Here is a 14,304-nt window from a genome sequence, read left to right as displayed (position 1 = left end):
CCTCTTACATGTCATAAAAGAGGACCTGCTATGGAGCTCTGTAAACATTGATTTGATGCTGATTCACTGGCCCTTTTCATATCTGGCACAAGTCCTCGCCGTCACCATTTCTTTGTATGACAAGTGAAGAAAGGGGTGGAAGGGAGAGAGAGAGAGAGAGAGAGAGAGAGAGAGAGAGAGAGAGAGAGAGAGAGAGAGAGAGAGAGAGAAACACTCCCTAAAGGTCTTATTTCAAGGTCTTCTTTCATCAGTTTGTTTTTATATCCCTCCACTGTCTATTTCTCCTCACTTCCACCATCCCGCCCTCCCCTTTTAAATCGTCTTGGTTTCTAGCACCTGGTTCGCCAAGGAATCTGTTTTAGATTTCATTTTCACGTTCTTAAAATGCCGTGAGTCCCAGGCCAGGATAGAAGAGGATCAAATAATCCAGGACTGAAATGGATGATTGAGAAAGAGAGAGAGAGAGAGAGAGCCATGGGACCAAAAATATCTCGGCGCTGTTTGTATCAATTAGGGCAGAGACGGTGTCTGACGAAACATCTGTTTTGCAGCATATTGCATTATTCATGTAAAACAGTCAATACCCTAAATTCCAAACGGGTTGGAGTGTCGGAGTCACCAGGGCATCGATAACACCACTGAGATGAAATAAAGTCGTTTTACGCTGTTAAATTTATGAATAGGTTTAGACAAGTGGCAGACCCTGTAATTGCAAAGCAATATAACTGCCTCCGGACAGACACCATAGCTGGGCTTCGACTGCATGCTCCCATCATAACACTAGACAGGTGAGAACACAATCGATTTGCAGTTAGGGCCTAAAATGATTGAACACCATGCCTTTGTGGAGAATTTCTCGAACATGAATCTACATTTTGAACTTAGACGAAATCCAAAGCCTGAAATCCACTGTTGCATCCAACATGGATACCACTCCTGCTGTTTTTTAGCATATTTATAAACACATGTTTGGATTAGGATAACCCGTGTCACAAAGTAGTATTATAGTATAGCAGTATTGTAAACATATTCTATCACATGCTATTGAGCTTGGAACCTTACCTACAGGTGTAGGATCTTAATTTGACCAGTGTTAACGTAGAAAAATAATCCTGCAGCAGCAGGATTTGAACGTTTAGTCCATACTGTTGCTTGATCAGTGGTTGGGCTATGAGCTGAACAATAGTAGGCTATGTGAAAAGTGCAATCGGCTGCTGTTAATATAACCGTGTGTTAGTGTGGGTTTTCAGTGAATTTATGTCAATCCAGAAGCTCATCTGCATTTTCTGGAAAATCGTCAGCAACAAAAAAGATCAAATGAATATCCTACACCTGTAGAACATGGACGGAACTGACTGCACATTGGTCAACAGATACTGCATGACTGTATAATTTAAAATAATAGAATATTCTATACATAGTGGTGTGTTGTCATAATGAAGTAGCCTTGCAGACCTCACTGCATGATGCTGAATGGTGTGGTACTGTCTAATCTCTGAGCTGACCTGTAGATACCACGGTATTGTGCTGTTGTTTGGTTCACACCAGACTGAGCGACATCTGGCTGGTTTTAGTCCAGCGGTGACTGTGACAGATCTATCAGAGGCAGGCAGCCTGACAGAGGGAGAGACAGAGAGGAAGAGAAGGAGAGGTCGCCCAAGCCAGACACAATGTGTTGGCAGGATAAGCGAATGAGGATAGTAAAGAGGGACGAGAGAGGCCAGAGAAAGAAATAATGGGTTATTTAGCGTTCGCATCGAGGAAGGAAACATTGACTGTGGAGGGGGAATTACTTGTTGCTACGTCCAAAAAGGTGAGAAGTTTGACAGTTAGTATAGTGAATGTGACATGCAATGAAACTATACAGTCCAAATATGGAGAACATATGCATGAGTGTGTGACGACCATCTCCTTTACAGTAGGATAGTTATACTGGTGACCAAGAGTGCGTGCGTGCGTGCGTGCGTGCGAGAGAGGGGGACCACCCAGGAGCTGTCAATGTCACAAGCCACAACCCAGGTAATGAACTGGGAGATGAGAGAGTGACAGGCCCAGATTGGAGAGAAAGAAAAAGGAGGAAGTAGAGTGATGGTGAAGTAAGAGATGCCACTGCCCCAGGAGAGAGAGAGAGAGAGAGAGAGAGAGAGAGAGCGAGAGAGAGATGGCCTCCTGACAGGTGCTGGAGGTCTACCTCACGGACTCCCCCGGGGGCTCCACCAGGGTGACATCCATCGCTGGAAGGACTTTGGAGTTCACAGAGAGAGAGAGAGAGAGAGAGAGAGAGAGAGAGAGGCCATCACAGTCCTCCTCCTCTTGCCCCACAGCTTGAGCATTGCAGGGAGAGTGGTGTGTAAATGTGTGTGTGTGCGCCAACTAGTCCACATGTATGCGTGTGTGGTGAGTAGAGTGTAAAGCATCCTCCCCCGTTGTGGGAAAGCCAGCCTGACAGCTCTTGACTGTAGAGAGGTGGAAGGGACGTGGGAAGATTGACGACTACAGCTTCAGTCGTGGTGTGACAGCTGAGAGGACTGGAGCTGGCAAGGCTGACAATGATCATCTCCATATGCCACTATTAGACGCTCACCAAAGGCAGCCAGGCAGACAGGCAGTGGCTGTGACAAGTCAAGCTCCACATACTCTACTGTAAGTGACCAGCATTATTCAGGCTGTACTCAGGGTGATGAGTGTCAGAGTAGGAGAAGGTGCTCTGGGGAAAGTTTAACAGCGGTCCCATGTTGTTTTAATGATTAATCCCCAGGCTAGAGGCGGGTGGATACTGCAGGTCCGTTCCAATACGCAGTCGTCGTTTTTCAGGTAACGGTAATGGGTAATGGTGTGATGTTAACATTTTTAGATTTGTCAGGCTCAGGAGTAAATGTGTGTGATTTTGTTAAAATGCATTCGATTAAGCAGAATCTCACACACACAGAGCTGTGTGATTGTGTTGAAAAGGATTCTGTTCCGCCACGGATGTTCTTTCATTTATCATGACGTATTACCATTATTGATAGATGGCACACAATTAAATACACAAGTCAAAAGGCTTTCAGATGTATTTTCAGATGTATTTTCAGATGTATTTTCAGATGTATTTGCAGATAGGCACCAGAGTTGGTTTAGCTCATAGGGAAAGGTGAGTCAATTCTGATTCCAGAACTTAATGTCTGACCATTGCTCCATTTGATATAAAAGCAGCAAACCTTTGCAATCCAAAACTGTGGGAATCCAACCATAATTCGGTTTCATTGCAACAGCAATTGATCTGAGGACACCAGAATGGGAAAGCGTATGTGTTTCTGGTAAATAATTCAAGCTTTGTGCCTCTTCCACCACCAAGAAACCTGTAGGTGAACCTTGTTGAACACATACTTCACACACACACACACACACACACACACACACACACACACACACACACACACACACACACACACACACACACACACACACACACACACACACACACACGCAACATACACACACTCAGACCCCCCTCACGCCTCCATCCCCAACCCCACATCTTGGGAGGCAGGAGGAGAATCAGTAGTAGTACATGATGTGGTCAAACAGCATGACATATGGCTCTGTAGCGCTGTGGGGAGGCTGCAGGCAGTAGGTTGGTCTCCCTCACCACACCACCGCCTCTGGTCTGATCAATAGGAACACATTAATAATACTGTACCTGAACACAACCTTTTAGACCTCACTCCTGCACACACACACACACACACACACACACACACACACACACACACACACACACACACACACACACACACACACACACACACACACACACACACACACACACACACACACACACAGGCACACACACACACAGGCACACACACACAGTTGAATAAAAGAGGAAGACAACATATAACATTTTAATAATATTTAAAAAATAAAAAATGTATTTGCACAACAACCACAACAACAACCACAATAACAACCACAACCACCACCACAATAACCACAACCACTACAATCACAACAACAACCACAACCACAACAACAATCACAACCACCACCACCGCCACCACAACAACCACAACCACAACCACAAACACCGCCACCACAACCACCACAACCACCACAAACACAACCACCACAACCACCACAACTACCACAACCACCACAAACACAACCACAACCACAACAACCACAACCACCACCACCACAACCACCACAAACACAACCACCACCACAACCACAACCGCAACAACAACCACCACCACAACCTCCACAACCACCACCCCCACCACAACAACCACCACCACTACCACAACCACAACAACAACCACAACCACCACCACTACCACATCAACCATCACCACAACAACAACCACCACAACCACAACAACAACTAGCACAACCACAAACACCACCACAACCACCACAACAACCACAACCACAACAACAACAACCACAACAACAACAACCACAACAACAACCACCACAACCACCACAAACACAACCACCACCACCACAACAACCACAACCACAACAACCACAACCACCACCACCACCACAACCACCACAAACACAACCACCACCACAACCACAACCGCAACAACAACCACCACCACAACCACCACAACAACCACAACCACAACAACAACAACCACAACAACAACAACCACAACAACAACCACCACAACCACCACAAACACAACCACCACCACCACAACAACCACAACCACCACAAACACAACCACCACCACCACCACCACCACAACCACAACAATCACAACCACCACCACCGCCACCACAACAACCACAACCACAACCACAAACACCGCCACCACAACCACCACAACCACCACAACCACAACCACCACAACCACCACAACTACCACAACCACCAAAAACACAACCACAACCACAACAACCACAACCACCACCACCACAACCACCACAAACACAACCACCACCACAACCACAACCGCAACAACAACCACCACCACAACCTCCACAACCACCACCCCCACAACAACAACCACCACCACTACCACAACCACAACAACAACCACAACCACCACCACTACCACATCAACCATCACCACAACAACAACCACCACAACCACAACAACAACTACCACAACCACAACCACCACAACCACAACAACAACCACCAAAACCACAACAACAACTACAACCACAACCACCACATCCACAATAATCATATTTTTACCTCATAAATGTACCAATTTGGAAGGTAAAACCAAATCATATGGATGTGGCTGTAAATACTACATCATCATTCTCCATTAGCCAGTGTATTTCAATAAGACAAGGTGGAAAGAGGCACTATGTGCTACAATTTTGGGTTGTATATAACAATATATTCCACTCATTATATGAATTGAATTGATACACCTTAAGCTTATGAATTTCAAGGAAAGAGACAGGAAATACTGTATCAGCTGACAAGTCACACAGAAAAGGTGATGTTGCACAATGTTGCATGGGACAGAATTGTCATACAACACCTTGCTACATTTTTATCAGCCAGGTCAACCTAAATGTCTGAGGAAGTCAGGAGATGATGTGGAAACCGGCCACTAGGGGCAACAGTGAGCGCTGTTACTTTCAAGGTGGTTTCGGTTTCGCTAGGGTGTTGTGGACGGGGATGGTTGGAGAGTCTTAAGCATCTGCTTCTGAACCCAAAGGTTGCAAGTTTGAATCCAGCGATAGAATGTTTTTTTAAATATTAGGGGGTTGATGAGCTTTAATATTGCAGATATATTGTGGCTTACATCAATGTAATAGTCTGCGTCATTTCCAATACCCCATGTTTTATTTGGAAAATACAGTTCCGGACAAAAGTTTGATTTGTTTAACACTTTTTTGGTTACTACATGATTCCATATGTGTTATTTCCTAGTTCTGATGTCATCACTATTATTCTACAATGTAAACCCTTGATTGAGTAGGTGTGTCCAAACTTTTGACTGGTACTGCATGTATATATATATAAATTAGATATAGTTTTTTATGTTTTCCTTCATTATTTTATCCTAATCCTGCCATCCTTCCCCTAATTGGTGTAAACTAATGGACAACAACAGTTAGGCTTTTACTTCCAGCTTATACACACTATATAAATATAGGTAAAGTTCAAAACACAGAAATTATCCCTGCATCGTACAGGGATGATTTCTGTGTATTGAAAGTTACATATCTTGAAACCTGATTGCTAAGAAGCAATAAAACATGTTAACAATGGACTAATTAAATCATGAAATAGTCTTTGGGTGGGGTTTTCCTTTAAGAATGTATAGTTAATGCCTGAACTTAACCCATATAATGTCTAAACATAACCTTAAACACTTGGATGGATGACCGTCTCATTCTGAGGTGAGACGGTGAGAGCTGGTAGGTTTTCACTGTAGCCAACTGCTTTATAATACCAATATTTCTGATGATTTGTCCTGCGTAGACAGACATATTTCTGAGGATTTGTCCTGCGTAGACAGACATATTTCTGATGATTTGTCCTGCGTAGACAGACATATTTCTGATGATTTGTCCTGCGTAGACAGACATATTTCTGATGATTTGTCCTGCGTAGACAGACATATTTCTGATGATTTGTCCTGCGTAGACAGACATATTTCTGATGATTTGTCCTGCGTAGACAGACATATTTCTGATGATTTGTCCTGCGTAGACAGACATATTTCTGATGATTTGTCCTGCGTAGACAGACATATTTCTGATGATTTGTCCTGCGTAGACAGACATATTTCTGATGATTTGTCCTGCGTAGACAGACATATTTCTGATGATTTATCCTGCGTAGACAGACATATTTCTCAACATGCTCACAACCTGCCATTGGATTTTTAAAAAATGCAGGTCAATTTATAGTAAAATACTGTATGGAAAATGACATTTACCATCTACTATTCTTTCTATTCAACACTTCGAAAAGAACAGTTTTGAAATGTGTATCTTTTATTTTTTGCTGTTGGATTAAATGGTAGTTAAAATGACTAAATGGTGAGCCCTTCATTATCTGATGTATTGGTGACTAAGCTGAATGTTCTCATGGTATTTCACAGAAAACTTTGATTTTGCATGAAGGACTCAGGGGTGAAAGACCCCATACCACTTACATGGGTAACCCCATACCACTTATACCACTTACATCTGAAAAAAAAATTCCAAAGTGATTGAACAAAACTGTAATAATCTCTAAACGCCTCTCAATCCAATTTCAATAAAATGTAGCCCTTTTTACATCAGCCAATGTCACAAAGTGCTTATACAGAAACCCAGCCTAAAACCCCAAAGAGCAAGCAATGCAGATGTAGAAACACGGTGGCTAGGAAAAAACTCCCTAGCAAGGCAGGAACCTAGGAAGAAACCTAGAGAGGAACCAGGCTCTGAGGGGTGGCCAGTCCCATTCTGACTGTGCGATTGCAATGCGACTGCCTCTTGTTTAAATTTGTTTGCAACCACCAGCGTGCGTGTTCGTGTGTGTGCGTGTGCATGTGTACGTGTGTGTGTGTGTGTGCGTGTGTGAATGTTGACAAGATATTGCGGATTAGATATAATGTACATGAAGCACCAAATGTATTCTAATTAGTTGGCAATATCAACATGTTTGTAAATGTATAGTCCCTCTCATGAGTGATTACAGAGTAGATGTATTCACTCTACATCCCTCAGGATACGTTGAGTTATTCATGTATTTATTTAACCAGGCAAATATCAAATATATAGAAACCTCATTTACAAGCAAACCCCAGACATACCTGCAAACCATATTAATTTGAGTGTATATCTCTTTCACTAACCACAGATACTGAGAACACAATGTATATTATTTGTAATGCAGCACTAACACTGAACATTTGTAGTTTTCAAATGAAATATGACCTCATTCACATCCAAAAACTCCAGTCATGTACATTGTGATTTCTAATTTGTATTACAGACCCAAGCATTCACTTTAGATTGATATACATTATAGTTGCCTGTGAGCTTGTTCTAATATAGATGGAATTGATGAGAATCTCAACATGTTGTACACTGGCACGTGTACATTTGAATGATTATCTGTACGTTGGAATTAAACAAGAATTCATGATTTGTTTTGATAATATTTTTTTTTTAAGTTCAATCATAAATAAAAATGTAGTACAGCCAAAAACTATTGACTAATTATCTAGCATTTTTAGAAACATGAAATAACCTTTCACTGATCATTTACAGTGGGCAGAAGAGCTTCAGATTCATGTTTAATGTTTGGAGAGTTGGAGAAAAGAGCCAATTTGTTTTCTTTCATGAGTAGAACACTCTCGTGTACAGTATTCACACGAATGATCAATCTTTCCCATGCAACTCTGTTCTCTCAGGTCTAGAGGTATTGCACCTGAGGAGTGAGAACGACTGCGTCTAAATATTAGTGCCGCGGGTGAGATTGTTTGACCACCAGCGATATCCTAATGCTGATGTATTCTTTCAATTACAGTCAGCAGACTCCCCCACCTTGTTAAAAAGGGGCTTGAGCCCGAGCCAAGCGAATACTCGAATACTCGAATGAATAAAACATAGGAGTAATAAAAAACATTATGCCAAAAATAATCCCTGTTTTCGACTGAGCTCTCCTGGTCAGGGGGTTTCAACAGACTCCAAATGAGAAAAATCAGAGAAGTAGAAATTGAATTATAAGTTCTCTGACTTTTGATTCGTGGATATATTACATGTGATACACTAAAAGGGGAAATATGCATCTCAAGCGACATCTACATTTCATATCATTATCTCGTCAACCCTTCCCTCCGTGCCAGAACAAAACCACTGAGCACAGTTCAGCGACTTCTCAACGAGACGAGGGAGAAAAACTTTTGAAAAGCATGAAAGAGGACCTGCAACTTTACTCTGTTAGCGAGAAAAGGCCTCATTTGGAGGCATGAAGCACCTCAAAAGCGCCCTCACTAGTCAAAATCACCCATGGGGGACTATTTCACTCTTTCCTTCTCCTCAGTTCCCAACCAATGAATACAAATACTTCCCATTTACATAGGGCCAATGTCTGCTCCTTCCCCTAGAATGCATCTCTTTGTCACAAAGAGCAGCTCGCCACAGACGTTTAATCAGTTGGATTACCATCGGCACTGGGGCTGGGAGCACCGCCTTGACGTCTCTCTCATGTACACACACACAGGTGCACACGCACACGTGTACGCACAAATGGTCACACACGCACACATACACACTCACACACACCATTGTCACCTTTTTATCTCTCTCGTGTCCTCCCAGTTTTTTCTCCCGGTGCTGCAGGGCAGAGACACCCAGCTGTTTATACTGGATCATCTGCGTAGTCTAGCCACCTCTGCCAAATTACACACTTCTTATCCAGACTCCAGACCACCTCGGTGTGGGGCTGTGGGGTGAGGGTGAGAGGGGAGTCAGAGGTCTCTCTCCTTTCACCGTTCTCTCTCCCTCACCTCTCCTCTCTCTCACCCCCTCAGATCTAATTTCTCTCTTCCCTCACCTCTCCTTCCTCTCTCCCACTCACTTCTCCTTTCTCTCTCCCGCTCACCTCTCCTTTCTCTCTCCCCTCACCTCTCCTTTCTCACACCCCCACACCTCTCCTTTCTCTCTCCCCTCACCTCTCCTTTCTCTCTCCCCCCACCTCTCCTTTCTCTCTCCCCTCATCTCTCCTTTCTCTCACCCCTTACCTCTCCTCTCTCTCCCCTCACCTCTCCTTTCTCTCTCCCCTCACCTCTCCTTTCTCTCTCCCCCTCACCTCTCCTTTCACTCTCCCCTCACCTCTCCTTTCTCTCTCCCCCCACCTCTCCTTTCTCTCTCCCGCTCACCTCTCCATTCTCTCTCCCCTCACCTCTCCTTTCTCTCTCCCCTCACCTTTCCTCTCTCTCTCCCTAACCTCTCCTTTCTCTCTCCCCTCACCTCTCCTTTCTCTCTCACCCTCACCTCTCCTTTCTCTCTCCCCTCACCTCTCCTTTCTCTCTCCCCTCACCTCTCCTTTCTCTCTCCCCCTCACCTCTCCTTTCTCTCTCCCCTCACCTCTCCTTTCTCTCTCCCCTCACCTCTCCTTTCTGTCACCCCTCACCTATCCTTTCTCTGTCCCCTCACCTCTCCTTTCTCTCTCCCAATCACCTCTCCTTTCACTCTCCCCTCACCTCTCCTTTCTCTCCCCCCCACCACTCCTTTCTCTCTCCCTTCACCTCTCCTTTCTCTCTCCCCTCATCTCTCCTTTCTCTCACCCCTTACCTCTCCTCTCTCTCCCCTCACTTCTCCTTTCTCTCTCCCCCTCACCTCTCCTTTCTCTCACCCCTCACCTCTCCTTTCTCTCTCCCACTCACCTCTCCTTTCTCTCCCCCTCACCTCACCTCTCCTTTCTCTCCCCCTCACCTCTCCTTTCTCTCTCCTTCTCACTTCTCCTTTCTCACACCCCCTCACCTCTCCTTTCTCTCTCCCCTCGCCTCTCCTTTCTCTCCCCCTCACCTATCCTTTCTCTGTCCCCTCACCTCTCCTTTCTCTCTCCCAATCACCTCTCCTTTCACTCTCCCCTCACCTCTCCTTTCTCTCCCCCCCACCACTCCTTTCTCTCTCCCTTCACCTCTCCTTTCTCTCTCCCCTCATCTCTCCTTTCTCTCACCCCTTACCTCTCCTCTCTCTCCCCTCACTTCTCCTTTCTCTCTCCCCCTCACCTCTCCTTTCTCTCACCCCTCACCTCTCCTTTCTCTCTCCCACTCACCTCTCCTTTCTCTCCCCCTCACCTCACCTCTCCTTTCTCTCCCCCTCACCTCTCCTTTCTCTCTCCTTCTCACTTCTCCTTTCTCACACCCCCTCACCTCTCCTTTCTCTCTCCCCTCGCCTCTCCTTTCTCTCCCCCTCATCTCTCCTCTCTCTCTCCCCTCACCTCTTCTTTCTCTCTTCCCCTCACCTCTCCTTTCTCTCTCCCCCTCACCTCTCCATTCTCTCTCCCCTCACCTCTCCTTTCTCTCTCCCCTCACCTCTCCTTTCTCTCTCCCCTCACCTCTCCTTTCTGTCACCCCTCACCTATCCTTTCTCTGTCCCCTCACCTCTCCTTTCTCTCTCCCAATCACCTCTCCTTTCACTCTCCCAATCACCTCTCCTTTCTCTCCCCCCCACCACTCCTTTCTCTCTCCCTTCACCTCTCCTTTCTCTCTCCCCTCATCTCTCCTTTCTCTCACCCTTTACCTCTCCTCTCTCTCCCCTCACCTCTCCTCTCTCTCCCCTCACCTCTCCTTTCTCTCTTCCCTCACCTCTACTTTTTGTCTCCTTCTCACCTCTCCTTTCTCTCTCCCCTCACCTCTCCTTTCTCTCTCCCCTCACCTCTCCTTTCTCTCTCCCACTCAACTCTCCTTTCTCTCTCCTTCTCACCTCTCTTTTCTCTCTCCCCTCACCTCTCCTTTATCTCTCCCCTCACCTCTCCTTTCTCTCTCCCCTCACCTCTCCTTTCTCTCTCCCACTCAACTCTCATTTCTCTCTCCTTCTCACCTCTCCTTTCTCTCTCCCCTTACCTCACCTTTCTCTCTCCCGCTAACCTCTCCTTTCTCCCTCACCTCTCTTTTCTATCTCCCCCTCACCTCTCTCTCTCGCCATCATTTGTTCCACATATCCTGGCACAGTCGACTCACCTCTCTCTCTCCCTGGCACCTGATTTAGCCACTGGTTTTAGTAGTATTTTTTCATGTTTGCCTTCCGCCTCATCTCCACCACACCTCACACTGAAATGGGGGCTGGAGAGGTATTTCACAAGCATCTCTGCTCCCAATTTGAGAGGAGGTGCATGCATGTGTGATTACTTGGCACTCTTATTTGTGCTTACTGTATATGCAATCATCTCCAAGCGCCAAAGGAAAAATGTATTCTTTCTTTGCTGACTTGGAGGTTTTTCTACAGCTCATAGCATATTGTGAATATACGAAAGCATTTGACATATGGGGAAAATAGAGGTCTAAGTAAAGTTGATAAACAGTAGCATTAACTATATACAGTGCCTTGCGAAAGTATTCGGCCCCCTTGAACTTTGCGACCTTTTGCCACATTTCAGGCTTCAAACATAAAGATATAAAACTGTATTTTTTTGTGAAGAATCAACAACAAGTGGGACACAATCATGAAGCGGAACGACATTTATTGGATATTTCAAACTTTTTTTAACAAATCAAAAACTGAAAAATTGGGCGTGCAAAATTATTCAGCCCCCTTAAGTTAATACTTTGTAGCGCCACCTTTTGCTGCGATTACAGCTGTAAGTCGCTTGGGGTATGTCTCTATCAGTTTTGCACATCGAGAGACTGACATTTTTTCCCATTCCTCCTTGCAAAACAGCTCGAGCTCAGTGAGGTTGGATGGAGAGCATTTGTGAACAGCAGTTTTCAGTTCTTTCCACAGATTCTCGATTGGATTCAGGTATGGACTTTGACTTGGCCATTCTAACACCTGGATATGTTTATTTTTGAACCATTCCATTGTAGATTTTGCTTTATGTTTTGGATCATTGTCTTGTTGGAAGACAAATCTCCGTCCCAGTCTCAGGTCTTTTGCAGACTCCATCAGGTTTTCTTCCAGAATGGTCCTGTATTTGGCTCCATCCATCTTCCCATCAATTTTAACCATCTTCCCTGTCCCTGCTGAAGAAAAGCAGGCCCAAACTGTGATGCTGCCACCACCATGTTTGACAGTGGGGATGGTGTGTTCAGTGTGATGAGCTGTGTTGCTTTTACGCCAAACATAACGTTTTGCATTGTTGCCAAAAAGTTCAAATTTGGTTTCATCTGACCAGAGCACCTTCTTCCACATGTTTGGTGTGTCTCCCAGGTGGCTTGTGGCAAACCCTAAACGACACTTTTTATGGATATCTTTAAGAAATGGCTTTCTTCTTGCCACTCTTCCATAAAGGCCAGATTTGTGCAATATACGACTGATTGTTGTCCTATGGACAGAGTCTCCCACCTCATCTGTAGATCTCTGCAGTTCATCCAGAGTGATCATGGGCCTCTTGGCTGCATCTCTGATCAGTCTTCTCCTTGTATGAGCTGAAAGTTTAGAGGGACGGCCAGGTCTTGGTAGATTTGCAGTGGTCTGATACTCCTTCCATTTCAATATTATCGATTGCACAGTGCTCCTTGGGATGTTTAAAGCTTGGGAAATCTTTTTGTATCCAAATCCGGCTTTACACTTCTTCACAACAGTATCTCGGACCTGCCTGGTGTGTTCCTTGTTCTTCATGATGCTCTCTGCGCTTTTAACGGACCTCTGAGACTATCACAGTGCAGGTGCATTTATACGGAGACTTGATTACACACAGGTGGATTGTATTTATCATCATTAGTCATTTAGGTCAACATTGGATCATTCAGAGATCCTCACTGAACTTCTGGAGAGAGTTTGCTGCACTGAAAGTAAAGGGGCTGAATAATTTTGCACGCCCAATTTTTCAGTTTTTGATTTGTTAAAAAAGTTTGAAATTTCCAATAAATGTTGTTCCACTTCATGATTGTGTCCCACTTGTTGTTGATTCTTCACAAAAAATACAGTTTTATATCTTTATGTTTGAAGCCTGAAATGTGGCAAAAGGTCGCAAAGTTCAAGGGGGGCGAATACTTTCGCAAGGCACTGTAGTTAAAATACATGTTAATGACTTCAGGTTAACTGAACTGTGTGTTTCTATCTTCATAAAAAGGCAGAATTTTCACTCACAGTGGATCTCAAATAGAATAGACGTAGTCACCTGTGGACAATCTCGCTATCAAAAAGAAATGGCTTCAAACCTTCAACCAGTATTTTCACATGGAGATTTATACAGTGGTTCTACGTCGTGTTCTGGAGTTGTTTACCGGCTGTGGAATTTAGCTGTGTGGAGAGGAGGAGAGGCGGAGAGGTAGAGAGGAGAAGATGATAAACAATATTTTGCTCTCTCCGTCCCTTGGCTCTGGCTCTGAACAGAACGCAAACAGGCGAGGAGCCAAACCAGAGTCAAACCTGGTTGTAGGGGATACAATTGTAAGCATATATGCTGTGTTTTGAGGTGGATATGAGGATAAAGATGCCCCTCTGGAAGAAAATGCTAGCAGGTCACGAAATAGCCTTGGAAACACTGAGGGGAAATTACACCTTCAAACTGTTCTACAAGGTAACAATCCTATCCGAAAAGTTTTGCAGAGACAATGTTCACTTACAAAGAAAAAAGTGAACATTGAAGGGTAAATATTGATTTAGTCTATGGTGGTACCAGGTAGATAAATATAGATATAGTCTATGGTGGTACCAGGTAGATAAATATAGATATAG

This window comes from Oncorhynchus clarkii, chromosome 10 (genome assembly GCF_045791955.1).
Source record: "Oncorhynchus clarkii lewisi isolate Uvic-CL-2024 chromosome 10, UVic_Ocla_1.0, whole genome shotgun sequence".
NCBI lineage: Eukaryota > Metazoa > Chordata > Actinopteri > Salmoniformes > Salmonidae > Oncorhynchus > Oncorhynchus clarkii.
This window is presented reverse-complemented; position numbering follows the sequence as displayed.